Here is an 18,866-nt window from a genome sequence, read left to right as displayed (position 1 = left end):
GTATATATATATACACACACACACATGTGTGTGTGGGAGGGTGGGAGAGAGGCCAGCGTCCAGACCCTTTGAACGCTTGATGGACGGCTGACACACGTACACATGGTGGCTAGTTCCCACCGTGGATGGATGGTGCTGATATGAACCACATACATCATGGGTAGGGTCCACGTCCCAGTTGGACGGTGGGGACCCCACACATATGGCTAGGTCCCACCGTCCAGCAAATTGACGGACAGTAATTAGGATATAATACATACCACATGATGGGATCCCACCCACTTGCTATCGGTACAACAGCTATATATCTGGTGTGAGTTACCCAACCAATCCACTTCCATTGCACTCCAGATGGGCCCCACATTTGGATCAAGCTGTTATTTATGCTTCCCTTCATCCAGGTTTGTCCAGACGAACGGGTAGCAATCCCATCCGCTGGACAGTCCAGCAAGGTGAGCCCATTGCATGAATGGCATGGATATGATACGTACTTCATAGGTGGGCCATACAATCAGGAAAAAGAAAAAGAGAGAGAGAGAGAGAGAGAGACGAGATGGGACCCCGCCACTATTAGCCCCTCAAGATTACAACACACACCAAAATGGGTCCCATCATAAGTGGGCCATTTAATTAAAAATCAATGGTAGATCACCCACCTATCGGCCTTCTTATTAACTCCTTGGACTTGTATGCTCCGTGCCTTCAACTTTGATGGAAGTTGATGGATATTGGAAGGTTGAGATGGGAGATGAGAGGGTAGGAAAATGGGTCACACATGTTTTTTAGAGAGAGAGCTTAGATGTTGGAAGCTCTCATGGGAGTTGGGAGGTTGCTTAGAAAATGAGAGAGAAACAGAGGTGATGGATTGATATGGGATGGGTGTTGTAAGGAAGGGGATGGAGAGGTATGGTTTTGTTGGAAATTATGGTAAATGAGGGATAGGTAGGGGGAGAGAGAGAGAGAGAGAGAGAGAGAGAGTTGACTTAGGGAAAAAGACTGATGGTTTCTTGTATTTGTGGTATGGTGTGTACTTGATTTGATGTGACATGTTGTAGAGATTCTCCCAGAATTCACAACGCGTGGCATTTCTTCGGAATGAATGTGGGCCCACAGCTCTTAGCCCAGGTATCGGATCGGTGCGCGAGTCACAGCGTTGGAACCGTGGCGACGGCATGGTCGTTAGGGTACAAGTTTTGGGTCGAGCCGACTTCGGTATGCAGGACTCGGCTTAGGATCGTGCGCAAACGTCGGATACAGGTCGAGGGTTGCCGAAATTCGACCGGGAGGACCGTAGAAGCCTACGGAATGCTATGGTCTAGGATACGGGTCTTAAATCATTAACCATACTTGTGGTAAAATGTGGGGCACAATCATGTGTTGAACTTGCACCTTCAGCTAGTGGGGCCACTATCTATGTGACTAGATCCACACCATCAAAGAGCCCGATAGTTGGATGTTTATCCTAGATGGAATTTGCTCTGTGGTCATCATGTGGGACCTACACTTAACTTATATGATCGTGTACCTTACGTGTAGTGCATGGTCAATGTGGGGGTCACACTAGGTGGGATGCACCTATTAATGATTGTGATGGTGATGGTGAATTGTTGGTTTTTATGAATGTATGATCTAATTGATGGTGATTATGCTAGGATTAATATCGATAAAGGTGATAATTTAATAGATGGTCAATTGATGGCATATGCATTGATGATGAATGAGTAGTTGTTTGTGGTAGTTGTGACGTTGCATATGTTAATCATGAAATGGAAGTGGCCTTCATGCTAATGATGACAATAGTATGTACATGTATATGATGACAGAATATGCTAGTTGATCACCATGTTTGACATAATGATCATTACATTGAATGATAATGTTGATAGTTTAGTTGATAATCATGCACGTGTTGATGCTCATGACGATGATACGCGTATAATCACTATGCTTTGCTTAACATTCGTTACATTGGAGATGATATTGATATCCAAGTGAGAATAATGCACACGTTGATGGTCATGATGATCTCATGCATAAGATAACCATGTTTTACTTTATACTTGAATGATAATAAATAAATTATATGCTTGCGAACGTAAGGATAACATCATGCATGATAGAAGCATAATGCCTAGGGCATGTAAGATGCTAGTATTGGATGATGGCCATGATATTAATAATGCATGTGAATCTTTGTATGTTATGTACTTCCTGCATAAGATTGCATGATTTCAATAATTCGACGTAAAATGTTGGTATGACGCCTAATAATTTTTGTGACGTTACATTAGTGATTGGCATGAGAGTCACACTGAATGTTTGCTAATACCATTTTCTTTATTTTAACATGGCACTTTCTTTATATTGATTTAACCATATTTTATGTTTAATGTGGTATTACACAACTCAGGCATAGTACTTATGATTAGACCTTACCATATCTCATACACATCAATTGTATGCTTGTTGTGGATGATGATAGTTCATAGTATATGTTGTTCGGCTTGAGACACTTAGGGGACTCTATATGAGACAGGGCTGCCCCACATGATTCATGCGATATGCACAGGTTTGATGCATGCCTTAGATAGTGTGAGTCATGCATTTTGCACTATGTGTGATATGTACATATACTCCCTAGAGACACCACGTACCCTTGTTGTCACTGGAGGATGATGGACACCGAAAATTACTGAGGTTATAGGGCGTCACAGGCATCCCTAGGTGAAAGTCCCTAAACCTTGTGGTACCAGTAGGATGCTCCAACGTCTAAACCGAGTGGATTCATGAGGGCACGATGACTAGATACCAGTAAGCCACGTCTCCCACTATGTCGGGGTCAGTTGGAAGGGGGTTTGACCTTACTCGCACGGGTGCAGAGGGTTATATGCTAGGTTGAGTTTGACCAGCTCGTGAAATGGATTCGCTATCGAGGACTGGGTGGTTTTTGTGTACCACTGGCAAGACAAATAGTGAGGTCTTTTGCACTCACTTAGTCTTATGCATGATGGGTGGCAACCAGTGTCGAAAGTGTACTAGACCTCGGTGATGATTCCAGTGATGATAATTGTACTAAAATGTGGACTTATTGAGTAGGACTTGTATGTTCAGCATTTGATGCATGCATTTACTCATCCATTATCCACTCGGGCTGGTGGTGCGCAACTAAATCATTATCCACTCAGGGGTTTACCACACTGAGTCTAGCTATCCAAATTAGGTATGAAATTAGTTTAAATAGAAGTCCCTTGTGATGAACCCCACAGCTTGTGATACCGTGTACTATCATCCCGACTACATGCACCAACTTTGTTATTCATTTTCCATCATATGCTCTAAAGTGGAATGAGTAATTTAATTATGTTGTATATGATAATTGCCTAAAATTGATCACATGATTTATGATAACCTGATGAACTTTATTAATATGCTTAGTTGATTACATGCTCACCTATGATAACATGCTTGGTTGATAATATGTCTGTGGGTGTTTTGGATGTCTTTACGGGAGTGCAATGATAAGCTGTATTTTACTCATGGCAGGCAATAGACTCACGAACTGTGGTTTACTCATACAGATTATTTATACTTTTTCAGGACATGTTTAGTAGCATGGTGTGTGCAGGAGTTATAGGGGATTTGTTATCTCTTCTCCCCCATTGTTGAGCTGATGCACCATCATATGTGTGGCATGTTGACCAGGTTCATTTCTTGGATATGCATTGATACCATGTATAAAAATCTATAACCACCTAATCAGATTAACCATTCCATAGAATAAAATAAAACTCCCTCACCATGAGCTAGGTTTGGCGTTCGGGAAGTTCGCTAACCGTTCACCAAGTCTGACGAGTGGCAAGGAAGCTGTCGCGACCCAAGTTCAAGACTTGGGAAGTAGTAGGGCCTGGGTTCTAGATTTGGTGCATGATAGGATTCGTATCATGAAAGAGCATGAAACAGTCGATTACAACTTCTTCTACCATGGAAGCAGAGTATATATCTTGTCATGAAGCCACAAGTCAGGTGATCTAGCTTCAGAGTTTTTTCTCTAGTTTACAGGTTGTGCAGATGATCTCAAAACCATTGAAAATCTATTATGATAGTTCAATTGCAATTAAATTCTCTTATAACAACAAGCATTCATCAAGGTAAAAATATATTGGCATTAAGTATCTTGTTGTGAATGAGAGAGTTCAGAATTGTCAAGTGTCTATAGAACTCATCGACACAAGGTAGATGATAGTGGATTCTCTCACTAAAGGCCTTACTATCACGCTCTTTAAGGCACATGTGACGTCTATGAGAGTTATAAATCCCAATGATGTATTTGAATAGTGGAGGATTTCATTTTTTATCCGATTATTTACAGACATTTTAGAGATCTATTTATATACATTGATGATTCTGTTATTCAGTTTATATCTTGTTTCTCCTTCAATGTGCACATTCAGTTTTGAGTGAGCAAGACTTTGGTTTGTGCCTTAGTGACACATTCAGTAGGACTACTTGAAGATAGGCACGTATGGTCACATTGGACATGTAATCTTTATACCACACCATATATCTTCGATCCATATCATTAAGGCTATTAGTATTCATGACCGTGATTTGTCACACTTCAAAAAATATAAATGTTGTGTTGACTACCATGATTCAATATCAATGGTCTTGATAGATTGGATCTGACAAGTGTTGCTCATAATTATCTAACAGTGTTGTTTTAAAACTCAGTAAGATGCCCATTAGAAACTTTCAAAAGCAAATACGTTTCACAAAATTTTTTTCACAAATAAAATAAATTGTTTTTTTTTTCATTCAGAGATCAATGAAGCCCAAGTGGGAGAATGTAAGACTCCATCAAGTAGGCCATACATGATCATCGATTTAGATATGATCGTTGGATTATTCAGATTGAGTAATTCAGTGAACCCTACTACAGTTGTGATCATTGCAAATAGGTTTGGGCTGGGACACTTGAACCGTGTTCCCTATACACAGTTATTAAGTCAGATATGGAGTCCTACGGTGCGGAGACCCTGAAGGAGAGAAGTGTGATGGGTAAGGTTTTATAGCCCTCTTTCTTATAAATACATGTCTTAGTCCCCTTACCAACATAATAGAGAAAACCGTTGTCACATTAAGAGGTTCTCATAAGGGTGTAAGGTGTGGAAGGCTAAGATCCCTTCTTGGCAAATCACAACAACAGGAATGTCTTCCCAATCATATACACCTTTTAGATTATTGTGTTAGATCTCCATTATTGATGCATAGATGATCCATCAATTCTACCATATATGATATTACATAATACTCTATTACCACAAAATGTTAATCATACAGTTCTTGGAATATTTGCACCAACCTTGTGCTAATTATGCCGGGACCATTCCTTTGCAAGTCCATTGTAAAATAAGCTTAATCGGGTTATGCATGCAACCCATTGTCTTAGTCTACGTGACCTCCAGCTCATCCAGAAGGATCTCTCAATATTCGAAAATCCAACATATCTAAGCATTGAGAGAGAGGTCTGTTAGTTTTAAAGAGGAAACTTGCAATCTCACTTGCATGTGTGTGATATAAGTGAGAACATGCACTTAAATTGGTTCATATGGGCATTCGGTCCAAACCACTTAATTGTTGGTGGACCCAATAACGTGGGCAATACACCATTCCTTGTTCCATGAGATAGCTGAAAAGGCCGAGCTAGGAGTCCTTGTAACGCCCTGAAATTCGGGGGTCGAGCATAACTCAGCTCCCGAGTTCCAAAACATCACTTATGCAACATATTCAATGATGGATGTATGTTGTCTGTATTAGCGAAAAAAACATGGAATAGATTAAGCCAAAGTGCAGATATAATTCAGGGATAAGTGAAGAAAGCAAGCGGAAGACTTAAAGAAATATATGTGTACATGTGCGAATCCCTAAAATACATATACATACCAGGTCGTAATACAAGTGTTACTATCAAAAATTTCAAGTATCAAATCACATCATTTAGTTCCCAAAAGAAATCCCAACATCCCACGCATCAGAACGAGGCTCACTAGAACCCGTCTGAAAACTGCATAAAAGAGAAAGCAACCTCATTATCATCGATCTCCAGCTCTGCCTCAAAGGTTGCATCAACATCTGCAACATCAGCAACTAAGACAGAGTCTGGTGGGTGTTTAACACCGCCCCAGAACGTGGGAGTGAGTGATCAACTCAGTGGAACAATAAAGCACAAGTTAATATGTTATCAATTCAATCAAGCAGTAATGATAAAGCAGAATAATCAAACATGTCCTAAGTACTCTTGTTAATGCAAGGATGTATGAAGAATGATGCATGCCCTCACGCGTACACCCTCAGCGTCTTCATCTTATGTTACGCATGACACCACCTCAAAGTGCGCCATGTCTACAAAGCACATGCAAATGCGGTGCATGAACGTGATTACCAAGTTGTTATTAGTCCTTTTCATATAGCAGGATTGGGAAGTTAAGATACCTTCCTCATATCACCATCCAAACAGTAATCCATTCTAGGGTCATCAGTCCTAGATATCTCATACGATCATATGGTTGTAGGTCGTTGCAAAGGGCTCGTCACCAATCAATGCATGCCTATCATACCGTCGTTACCACAATAAGGCTCGTCACCTCAATGCGGTACCCAAGCATGCTCGAGGTCACTACAAAGGGCTCGTCACCAATCAATGTAGGCCGACAGCACGAATATAGTGTCCCATACCACCATAATCGGCTCACGAGTTTGGTTGCTCACTAGTCATTACGGGGAGGCTCGTCACCCCAGCGTAGACCGACAGCTCGACCACAGTGTCCCATACCACCATGTCTGGCTCATGAGTCTTTACGGATCAAGGTACCATGGTTATCAGGATGTCATCGGTAAGTTCGGTACCCTAGATTCAAACAGTAGCGTCCATACATGGTGAACATACATTGGACAATCGGGTTACTTGACGGACTCGACTAGCACGAGCGCACGTTGGGTTGAACGACATGAAGTGCGCAAACACTCCGCGTGGCCAAACCACTGCCGACAACTTTAATACGACTCGGGTTCGTCTAATCACGTCCTACGTGGCGAAAGCAACCTCAGCCACGAACTTAAGGCCGATTACCGATTTCCTGGACTAACTCATAGTCCCACACACATTCCACTACAACAGATGTTCATATCTACAATTTAGAATAGTAATGGAACAACAACTCAAATCATATGGTATGTAAGCATTTGAAGAATATCAACTTAACTTAGATTTAAGCATAAGTAAGACTTGAAATTAAACACAAGGAATGTAACTCGCATGAAGGAAATCATACACACTAGTGGGAGAGTTGAGAATCGCTCCTCAACGCCCACAATTAGTATAATATGCTACACTTTAGATCATTCAGACATTTCTACAAACACTTAGAATACATAGTTCAACATACATGACGTATGTTGAAATACACACATTTGGACAATTCCTCTTACCAAGGAGTTGTCGTACATACATCTAGCATAAGTACATGACAAATAATCATGGCAATCACATGTTCATAATTTATACGCATACGGTACTTTATACATACACATAGAATACACAAATCTCAATATAACACATGCATATCAGGAACACAAAGTAAACATAACATTTGGCATGTGAAATCTCATCCATAGCAAGAATAAACCATTCATTGGCATTGAAAGCCTTGAAAACCATAACCTATACACTTAAAGTCCACACCTTAAGCTAGAAAAGAACACCGAACTGATTTCAGACGATATGTCTTCGTCAACGGCGACAGAATAACCTAAGACAAGGATAGAAATAAGATACAACAACACAAAGTCTATTCTAAGCTCTAACACAGATTAGGGTTAGGTTAACTTACCCAAGGATAAACTCAGTATCGTCGGAATAACGATTCCAAAGTGACGGTTAAAGGATGAAGAAGAACAAGAAAGAATCTAAGATGATTCACCAACTTTCTCTCTCACTTTCTCTCTCTTTTCCTTTCTCTTTCTTAGCTAGGGTTAGGAAATTCGTATGGAAAAGAGAGCTAGGGTTTTAAGGACTATAAATAGGCCTAACATTGATGAAAATAACCCCAGGGCCAAGGTATACTTAGGGTATAACCAAAACTGGCCTCTCACGATCCAACGAAGCACTTCCGGTGGGCCTATTACCACGAAAGGTCGGACTTAAGCTCACTGACCATGGATCTAGGTCAAGCTGAGTTTTCGTACCGACCGGCTTTACAGATCAACCGTGGCGGACCACACTCAATTCAAAGGTCACCGAATCTCGATCAGGTCCACAAGCACAAGGACATGCCTGAGCCACCTTTCCTGATCAGAGGGTGAAATTGGGTTGGAATCCAACGGTCAGATTGCTTAAAATCGTCGCGCAAGCGACACGACTCAGATTTCATAAAATCACATTTACTTTCCAACCGTTCTCACACTCCTCACTCCGAACTCAATCAAATCGACCCAGAACATCACATGGACTTGATTTTTGAGGTGATGGTCAAGTCCAACATGGTGACCGCAACAGCCTAAGATCATCGCTATCGGACTTTCGACGCGCGGTCCAGGTCCGATCCAGAACTTCCAAAAATTCTCAAGAACAACTAGATTTAGCAATGGATCCCAAATTTCAGAGTATCATAGCGCTAACTAGTCTACAAGTTTTGAGTCATGCAGATCAAATTTAAAGTGATTGATGCAAATTTCACAAGCAATCAAGATTAGCACTAATTACCCCAAAAGGCTACTAAGGAGAAATAGAGGTAGTAATCGGGTCTAGGCACAAAATTTCTCGGGTCATTATAGTCCTAGAGGGGGGGTGAATAGGACTATGCCAAATTAAAAATTAAATGCGGAATTTAAACAAATATAAATAAAGATAGCACTTAAGCAATCCCACAATGCCGAAACGTAAAACAACCTCAAATGTACAAGTATTAAGAGGTTGATACAGATGTTGTTCTAAGGACAACCTTACACCAAAAACTAATGGCTTATGGTAGGACAACCTGATTCCTAGAAAGGTCTGTGTATCAAAATCTTAAACCAATAGAGAGGAAGAAAGAAAAGAATAGAAAAGAAAGAAACAAAGCTATTACAACATTCTCCACAAATGCATAAAGGGAAATTACAACTTCCACACAATGTAATAATCAATCAATCAATCACCACAAGACTAAAAGTTATAGTGGTTCGCTTGTGTGTACACCAACTGTTTAGAAAAACAGCCACACAACTACTCCACTCCTAATATCCTCACATAGTGGATATTAGCATTCACTATGAAATAGGTTTTTCAAGGTTCACCTAAAACCTACACAATTATGTCTTTCAAGTGGGCTTAAACAATTTAAAAACCCCACACTCTGAGTTTTCTAGATCACCTCAAACAAACTAAAAGAAATAGATTTTTCTGGCACAATCTCAAAGAAACCAAAAGAATAGATTTACAAAAACTGTAAAATACTTATCTGGATATTCTCCTTTGTTGCAGCCCGGTAGAACCAATTCGGAGTAGAAGTTCAATTGTAGATGTTCAATATTCACACTCACTTATGAAATGGTTTTAAGTTCTAAATGGATTTTAGATTAAATCACTTTGGGCTAGCTTGATTTGATTTTGATTCCAAGAAATGGGAAAATTTCAATCCCTTCTTCAAATAAGATTGGAATGTAGAATACAAAATCAAATGCAAAAAGCTAATTAAAGAGAATATTAAATGAGCACTAAATAGCTAAAGAATATCACAAACTTATCTCTCAGAGTGGTGCCTTGATTTTGATTGAATTGGATACAAAACTCTGAAAATCGTGATCTATTTAGAAGTGCAGAAACTGCTCACTCGACTAGCCCAAGGGTCAGCTCGACTGGTCGAAGGACCAACAAACATTTGAAATTTTGGGCGCGACAAAATCAGGTCATTCCATGACTGGTCGAAGGACCTGCTCGACCGGTCGAGTGGCCTCCACGACCGGTAAAGTCTTGTCCACGCGTGTGAGACTCATTTTAGTTGTTGGACTTTGAGTCGAGCCTGTTAGATTGGTCGAGCACTATTCACTCGACCAGTTGAGCAATCTCTAGGACCGGTCAAGGCAATAACAAAAAATTTCAAAAATTAGTAACAAACTTAAGACTAGTCGAGGAATTTCTTGTACTGGTCGAGCCAGTGCTAGAACTAGTCGAACATAGTCTAAGACTAGTCAAAAAACAGACTATGCACTTATAAAGTGACCCAATTAAAGTATGCAATCAACAATGACCTAACCTATAGTCAATCTAAGGTCTTTCATAACTTATAAGTGATATTTGAACATTGAAACATCTTTTGCTTCGGTTGATTGTTGATCTTGACAAACATGAAGCATGTTATCTTGACGAATATAAAGCTTGAATTTGAAATATTTTGAAGCTTCAACTTAAAGTACTTTGAAACTTGAATTTGTAACCTTTTGAACCTTGAACTTCAAATATCTTGAAGCTTGAGCTTCAGGTACTTGAGTTGTGTTTCACCTTGAGCTTTGAGTACCAAAGTAATGATTATTGTCTTAACTTAGATAAAGCTTTGAAAGCTTGAGCTTGAGGTACTTGAGTTGTATTTCACCTTGAGCTTTGAGTACCAAAGTAATGACTATTGTCTTGACTTAGATGAAACTTTGAAAGCTTGAACTATCAGTTGATGTTGTACTTGAATTCTTATACTTGTGATGCTTGAATCTCAAAATGGAACACCTTGTATTAGATCATCTTGAACTTGTACAAGAATTGTATTGAACATGAAGATGAGCTACACACGATACAAATTCCAACAGGTTTTGGCACTACAAAATGCAACTATCATAGGAGCTAGAAAACATAGCACTTACAATCTCCCCCTTTGTCAAATTATTAAAAAAACACACTTCATAATAATAAGCATAACACGCACAATAAAGAATCATGCACCAATTTTAGCCTGGTCAAAGAATCATGCACCAGTTATAAACAGGTTAAAGAAACATGCATCAATATTCTCCCAATAATACTCCCACTTACTTACTCCGCCTTACTACCAACTTCATGCAATGAAAAATTTGCCTACCTATCCACACAATCGCACATTATCATTATCATAAATTCTCCCCCTTTTTGTCACAATATGACAAAGGAAAGAGCGATAATGGAAGTAAATCACTAAAGAAGTAAATAGAAGAGAAAAAAAGAGAATAATGATCAAGAGAAGTTCACAAGTAAGTTAACCAAGTTAACTAAATCCATAAGAAAGCATGTTCAAGCATGTCCAAGCCCATAAAACAAGAGAAATTCAAGTATCTTAAAAGTTATTACAAACCACAAATTCAAATACTAATTTGAACCCGATGAAGGAGAAGGTATGGAAGGGTCAATTTGATGAAGTCCCTTGTTAATGCGCCTAAGATATTTGCGCATATATTTAAATTGCATATCATGGGACATATTCATGTTTTCAACCTTCTCCTTAAGTGAGCGCAAACCCGCATCAAAGTCAAATGGCTGATAGTCAAGATCAGCAGCAGAATCGGATTCCATTTCATCAAAAAGGTCATCCATATTTACATCATCTAGACGCAAACCACCTTCCTCTTCATTTGCAGCTGCAGCTCCACCAACACTCACATCAACCTGGCTAGGGGCCAACTTTAAATTCATCTTGTTAATGTTAGTTTTGTTGAAAGGGAGTTAAGAAACGGGAGCCTCTCTAATAGGCATAGCTACTAAACTATGGGTGGCTAACACAGTCATAAGATAAGCGAAGGGAATGTCACTGTGACCTGGATGGAGACGGAATTGAATGATGGAATGAAGACATACAGAAGTTCTAGAAATGATGGAATGAAGAATACGAACTATGTAGTAAGTTCGATTTTGTTACCAGATCGAGGATAAACATTAGAAATAAAAATCCTATGAAGGATTCTGTATCCAGGTAACAAAAACTTTGATGCAAGTGCATTTCCAGCAGTATTCCATTCCGCATCTATATTGCATAAATCTCTAGTAAGCATTCGCTTCTTAGTTTCAGATAGTTTTGCCACTAGAGTGCTAATGGGAATACTTTCGTCATTGATAGGTATATCCATTAATCCAGAGATAAGATGACGGTCCACATAAATTGGACCTTCTCTGGTAGAGATAGTGAATGTCAGATTTTCAGTAGAAAAATTAATAATGCAAGCATACATAGCATGCGTAATGAACCGGTATGCCGGCCTACCCTAATGTAGTATGTTATCCCATCCTACAAACTGAAGGAGAGATACAATATCAAATGATGCCACATGAACAAGATTGACAGTTCGTTCTACTATTACATTGTGCAATCGAATATCCTGCACATAATCGGGATCATCCTCGGGCAACTGAAGGTGGCACACTGTGATAGGAGTCAAACGAGATGTAGAGGGACCACGAGATCCTTTCTTTTTGGTTCCACCTTCCATTTGTAATAAAGAAAGTAAGGAATACAGAGATTATAAAAGAGGTAAAATGTGTTTCCAATAGATCAGATTTTTTATAAGAAAACCCTAAAAACTAACATAAATCAAGAAATAAACCACACAAATGAGGAAAAGGAAGTGCAAAGGACTCGAATTTACAAGAAAAATGAAAATAATAGACTAACCATGAAGGAATCGAAGATGGGTTCGACCGGTCGACGTAGGAGCCATTGGAGAAGAAGACCCAAATGAAGAAAAAATGATTTTTTATCACGCCCCAAACTCGAAAAACGGGCTCACAAAATTTCCGATCGCCGAATCCGATGCCGACAGCCTCCGTATTGCCCCATTCTCGGCTCCTGGCAATCATATGCCAGATTCCGATCCTGGGATCCTTCAAGGAGGATTTTCAGAATGAATTTTTTTTTTGTAATGGAGCATAACCATAAGTTTACCCAAATCACATAGGCAACATCATCATCACATATCTACTAATATAATCATTTGAATACAGTGCTAAAAGGGAAATATATATGTCGAAATCAAAGCTCCAGAAGACAGTTACATGCTCCAAGCTCAACGCTGCTGCAACCTAACGCCACCTGCACGCATCTATCGTGCATAAGCTTATAGAAAGCTTAGAGGGTGGTGAAAGTTTGTGTAAGGTAAGTGCCAAGTATACAATAAAGCCCATAAATCATACATCATCGAGATAAGCAGAAATACTGACAAGATCATGAATCATATGATATCAGAGTAAGCGGAAATATACTAGTAAGTCCATAAATCATTTAATAATAGAATATGCAATGCGGATCAGCTATGCAAATGTGAAAACCAAATATTAGGTGTCGATGATGCAATGCAATATGCAAATCCTGCTAAGTCCGTCTAGGCCATATAAGTGCAAAACATAGTAACCCAAAATGCTAAGTACTGCAGATACAATGTAATATGCAGTGCAAATGAAATGACCATGTTGGAATGTGAAGTTATGATGATAATACGTAGTATCGCATGCTACGGGAGCCACCACAAGGGACTTCTATCCAAGCCAATCTCATACCTAAATTTGGATAGTCTGACTCAATGTGGTAAACTCCTGATCTCAGGTTAGTTGCACGCTCAACCGAAATCCTGGCCATGCGAAGGTACACGTAACAAATGGTTATGCACCACCAGCCTGAGTGGATAGTGAATGAATGAATGGATATGTAATTCCTGCTCAATAAGTCCACATATCAATACGGTTGCTCTCTGGAAAAATCACCGGGGTCTATTACACTCCACATCGACTACCTCCTCCCTAGCTGCACAGCCCAGTGAGTGGAAGAGACCTCACTATCCGCCTAGCCAGCAGTCTGCCAATACCTACTCGGCCCATCGATAGCGGACCCATTTACGAGCTGGTCATACTCAACCTAGCTTATAGCCCCCTCACTCGGGCGGATAAGGCCACACCCCCTTCCAACCGACCACGACACAGTGGGAGATACAGCCTCATAGAATAGGCACCGGTGCTCATATTCCACTCAGTCTAGATGTTGGAGCATCTCCTGGTACCATGGAGGTTCTAAAATTTTCACCCAAGGACATCTTACGTGCCCACAATGCTAGAACCAAGCAATTCGGGTGTCCCATCTGGCCATCCACAATGTGTCTATGGAGGCCACGGCCCTGATGTCGCTAGGGCGTACAATGATCAAGTCACATATATGCGAGATGCATGAGTCACAATACCCAGTCATGCAGCAATCCTGCGCGTATGGCGCGATAATGTGGGCACTCCACCTCATAAGAAGTTCCGTAAATAGTCTACCTAATGGCGTATGCTATAATTAAACATTCCTCATATCAGGCATACATATGATGAGTATGGGTATGAATCATGGAGTTATACTAAGCATTTTATATGTTGATGAACTATCCTCACAACGAATATGAGCGTTGATGGCCTACACACAACAGGTATGGGCCTATCAATGGGCCCTAGGGAGAGTTATAATGCAGACATTTAACCAACATTATTCTTACAATGTGGACGTCAAACCAACATTGCTCCCAAGGCATGGCCTGCCATAAATGTCATTACATAACCCATGGTGGAATTACACAATGCAATAGACCATGTATACATCTCATTGGGCCTCAACCCACGGGCACCAATACATCACAATGGGCCTTAACCCATGGGCCCTACTACAGCACAATGGGCCTCAACGCACGGGACCTTATACATCACAATGGGCCTCAACCCATAGGCCCTAATACATCACAATGAGCCTTAACCCATGGGTTCCAAATACATCACAATGAGTCATATTAACAGGCCAAATCAAATCGCTTCATGTATATCAATCGGGCCCACCCTTATGCATTTTTGAGATCCAACTTATTCATAAGTTAACATAGAGGTAGATGAAGTGAAAGAAAAATATAAACATATTTGGAAGCTATTGTGGCTCCTAAGAAGTTTGAATGGTGGAGGTCACTATCCACATTGATGGTGGGGTCCACTTGAACTTTAGATCTAACTCATTCTTAACCTCATGCCATAAAATGATATTTCAAAAAATGGCTAGACAGTATGCATTGTGATGGGCCCCACCGTCTACCCTGTGGATGGTAAATATAAAACAAATGCATCACGTGGTTCCACACTGCACGGATGCAATGTACTAGGGGCATGCTCAGATAAAACACATATGTCATGGGACAGCCCACCGTCTAGCCCTCTGGACGGTGTCTAATACAATGCATGCATCAGTGGTTCCCACGTGGGGATGATGTGAGTGTAACGCATTCTATAAGATGGGCCCACGCAGAACTTGCTGACGTCAATCAGCAGTGGGACCCACTGTCCTGAAAATCAATTGGACGATATGGATGTAACATATACATCATGTGGGCCATACACAGGAATGGATAGCATAGATGAAACACATACCTCATGGTGGGTCCACACCACACATGTGACCCACCAAATGAAATGGACGGGCGATTTGGATTTAACCCCTGCATCAAGGGTGGGGTCCACTGACTGTCCAGCAGCCCATGGCTGGATGACATGTATAAAACACATACACCCTAGTGGATTCCACCGTCCACAGCCGTGGACAGTGTAAATAAAACACATACATCAGTGGATCCCTTGTGGGGCCCACCATAACGTTTATTTGTCATCCAAACTGTTGATAAGGTCACACGGACTTGGATCAAAAGGAAGAGCAAATTTCATATTAATCTAAAGCTTCTTTGACACACAAAAGAATTTCAGTGGCAGCCGTTCAATCCCACTACTCCCTGTGACGTGGGCCACCCAAGTTCCATATACAGTTGATTTTTGGAGGAGACCCGCTGTCCTAAAGGGGCCATGAAATGCACGGTGCTGATGTCCACACACCTCACGGTGGGGCTCACATTTGGGGACCCACGGTCGGCGAGGGACCATCCCAGTGCCCTGACGAGTTAGCAACAGCCGCAGGAGCTGCTGTTCTCTCTCTTATTTTTTTTTTAAAAAAAACAGTAATCCCAGGGTTTTTCATACGTGGGGCCCGCATCCAGAGAATCCAACCCAGTCGTTAGATTCCATGGCTCAAGATCGACGAAACAAGACCAATATTCAATATGTTTTAGGGGCATAGAAAGATCAGAGTACATTTTAACGGTGAAAACCACTGTTTTCTAAGCTATGGCCCACCAAATTGTCGGATTAACTTCATTTTTTGGCTCAACGCCTAAAATGAGCTTGGGAATGGAATGGACGGCATGGATCGGATTGATACATTAGGGTGGGGCCTACATGAGTGATCCACTCCAAGGCTTGAACCAAGCTAATTTTTTTATTTTCATTTCATGTCCAGCGTCTCTGGATGCTGGACGGCTTAGCCATAGCACATGCATTTAAGGTGGGCCTTGCTCAGGTGGGCCACCAAATGCACGGATGGTGTGGATACAATATAAAGTGGGCCCCACCTACAAATGGCTTGGATCAAATACATGCTTCATGGTGGGGTCCATCCGGGTAGGCCACATGACTACATCATCACACTCAATAATAATAAAAATGAAAGAGATAGGGAGAGGGAGAAAGAAGGAGACACGTGCAATGGAGGGACTCCGGCCGACACTATGGGCCCTCCCTTCCATGCCTCACAACATACATCAAGTGGGTCCCAATACATGTGGGCCCACCGATCAAAACCAACGGTGGAGATCCTTTCTCCACCGAAATGCAAGGTCTAGATGACCCTATCCATGCAAGGAATAATAAACATCATGATGCGGTCCATGGAGAATGGCCCCATTTTAGAATGATCATGATAATCAAGGTGGGCCATCGGCCACATCTAGGGTCCAAAGTGAGATCCAAACCATCAATCGGTAGGCCTCACTTGGCCCAACATAAAAACATGAAATGTAGGCTATAGAAGTACCTACTGTTCGATCTTCTTGGTCCGTTGGAATGCCGGTCTTCTTGTGCTTCAATGTGATGGTAGAAGATGAGAAGTGATGGCTAGGATGGAGGATTTGGGATGGGAAAGTGGACCACACAAACTCACTTTTCTCTCTTAGAATAGCTTGGACGTCCACCACTTCCTTAGCTTGGAATTTGTGTTGAGAAATGAGAGAGAGAGAGAGAAAGAGAGAGAGAGAGAGTTGTAAGGAGAGAGAGATGGGTGATGTGAGGTGAGTGATAGAAGTGAGGTGATAGTGTACTTGACTTAAGAGTTGATTTGGGTGGTTGCTTGACTTGTGGAGAAAGAAAGCATGGGTTGCTCTTATACTTGACATGAGGTGATTGATTAATTGATTGATTGATTGATGGGACATGTTGTAGAGATTCTCTTGGGATTACAAACGCACGGTGTTTTTCCTCGAACTAAACACCGGCCCACATCTCCCTGCCAAGGTATTAGATCGGTATGCAAGACACAGCGTCAGAACCGCGGTGACGGTGCGATCGTAATGGTACAAGTCTAGGATTAAGCCGACTCAAATCTACAAGATACTACTTAGGGTCACGCGCAAACGTCGATTATAGGTCGTGGATTGCCGGACTTCGACGGGAAGGATCACGGAAGTCGACGGAATAGTACGGACTAGAATACAGGTCTTACATTTTTCTCCAAATAAAAGGCCAAACCCACGATTCATGACTGGTCGAGTACATACTCGACAGGTCATGCCACGACTGGTCGAGTATGTACTCGACTGGTCATACACAGCCCAAAATGTGCAATGTTTTATAAAATTTGAAATTTAAACATTTTAAAGAACAAATATATACATTATGATACAGAAAGACATGAATTATCAATTCATATTGCCAATACTAAGATCAAATTTCAATTTTGCAAACCTGCTTTTGTCGAGCAGTTTTATGAATATGTCGGCTAGTTGATTCTCGGTAGGAATATAATCCAAGGAAATTGTCTTGTCTTCCACTAATTCACGAATGTAGTGATATCTAATGTCAATATGCTTGGTTCGTGAATGCTGGATTGGATTTTTGGAGATATTAATTGTGCTTAAATTATCACAATATAAAATCATAGAATCTTGCGCAATTCCGTAATCGCTTAGCATTCTTTTCATCCAAACAAGTTGAGTGCATGCATTACCTGCAGCAATGTATTTAGCCTCAGCCGTTGAGAGTGATACGGAACTTTGTTTCTTACTTAACCAAGAAACTAAACAGTTCCCTACATAAAAAATAACCATCACTGGTTGATTTTTTATCATCAATGTTACCAGCCCAATCAGCATCCGTGTAACCAGCTAATTGCACACTAGTATCATATGGGTACCAGAGACCAAGATTTACTAAACTAGCAACATATCGCAAAATTCACTTAACAACAATTAAATGTGACTCTTTAGGTTCAGATTGATATCTAGCACAAATTCCAACATTAAATGCAATATCAGGTCTACTCGCAGTTAAATGAAGCAAAATACCTATCATACTGCGATACAATTTAGGATCCACATTCTTACCTGTAGAGTCCTTTGAGAGTTTTAAAGTAGTACTCATTGGAGAATCAAAATTTTTCCCACTCTCAAATTCGAACTTTTAACTAAGTTTAGAGTATATTTGGTTTGAGAGATAAAGAAAGCATCAGGTTACTGTTTAACTTGCAACCCTAGAAAATAATTTAATTCTCTAACCATGCTCATTTCAAATTTAGACTTCATAAGATCTGCAAACTCAACAGTCATATTAGCACAGGTAGATCCATAACTAATATCATCAACATAAGTTTGCACTATTAGTATATGATCATTATGTTTCTTTACAAACAATGTTTTATCAACACTTCCCATTATAAAGTTATGACTTAGTAAAAACTTAGTCAACTTTTCGTATCATGCCTTGGGAGATT

Source organism: Magnolia sinica, chromosome 9 (assembly GCF_029962835.1).
Source record: "Magnolia sinica isolate HGM2019 chromosome 9, MsV1, whole genome shotgun sequence".
NCBI classification, from domain to species: domain Eukaryota; kingdom Viridiplantae; phylum Streptophyta; class Magnoliopsida; order Magnoliales; family Magnoliaceae; genus Magnolia; species Magnolia sinica.
This window is presented reverse-complemented; position numbering follows the sequence as displayed.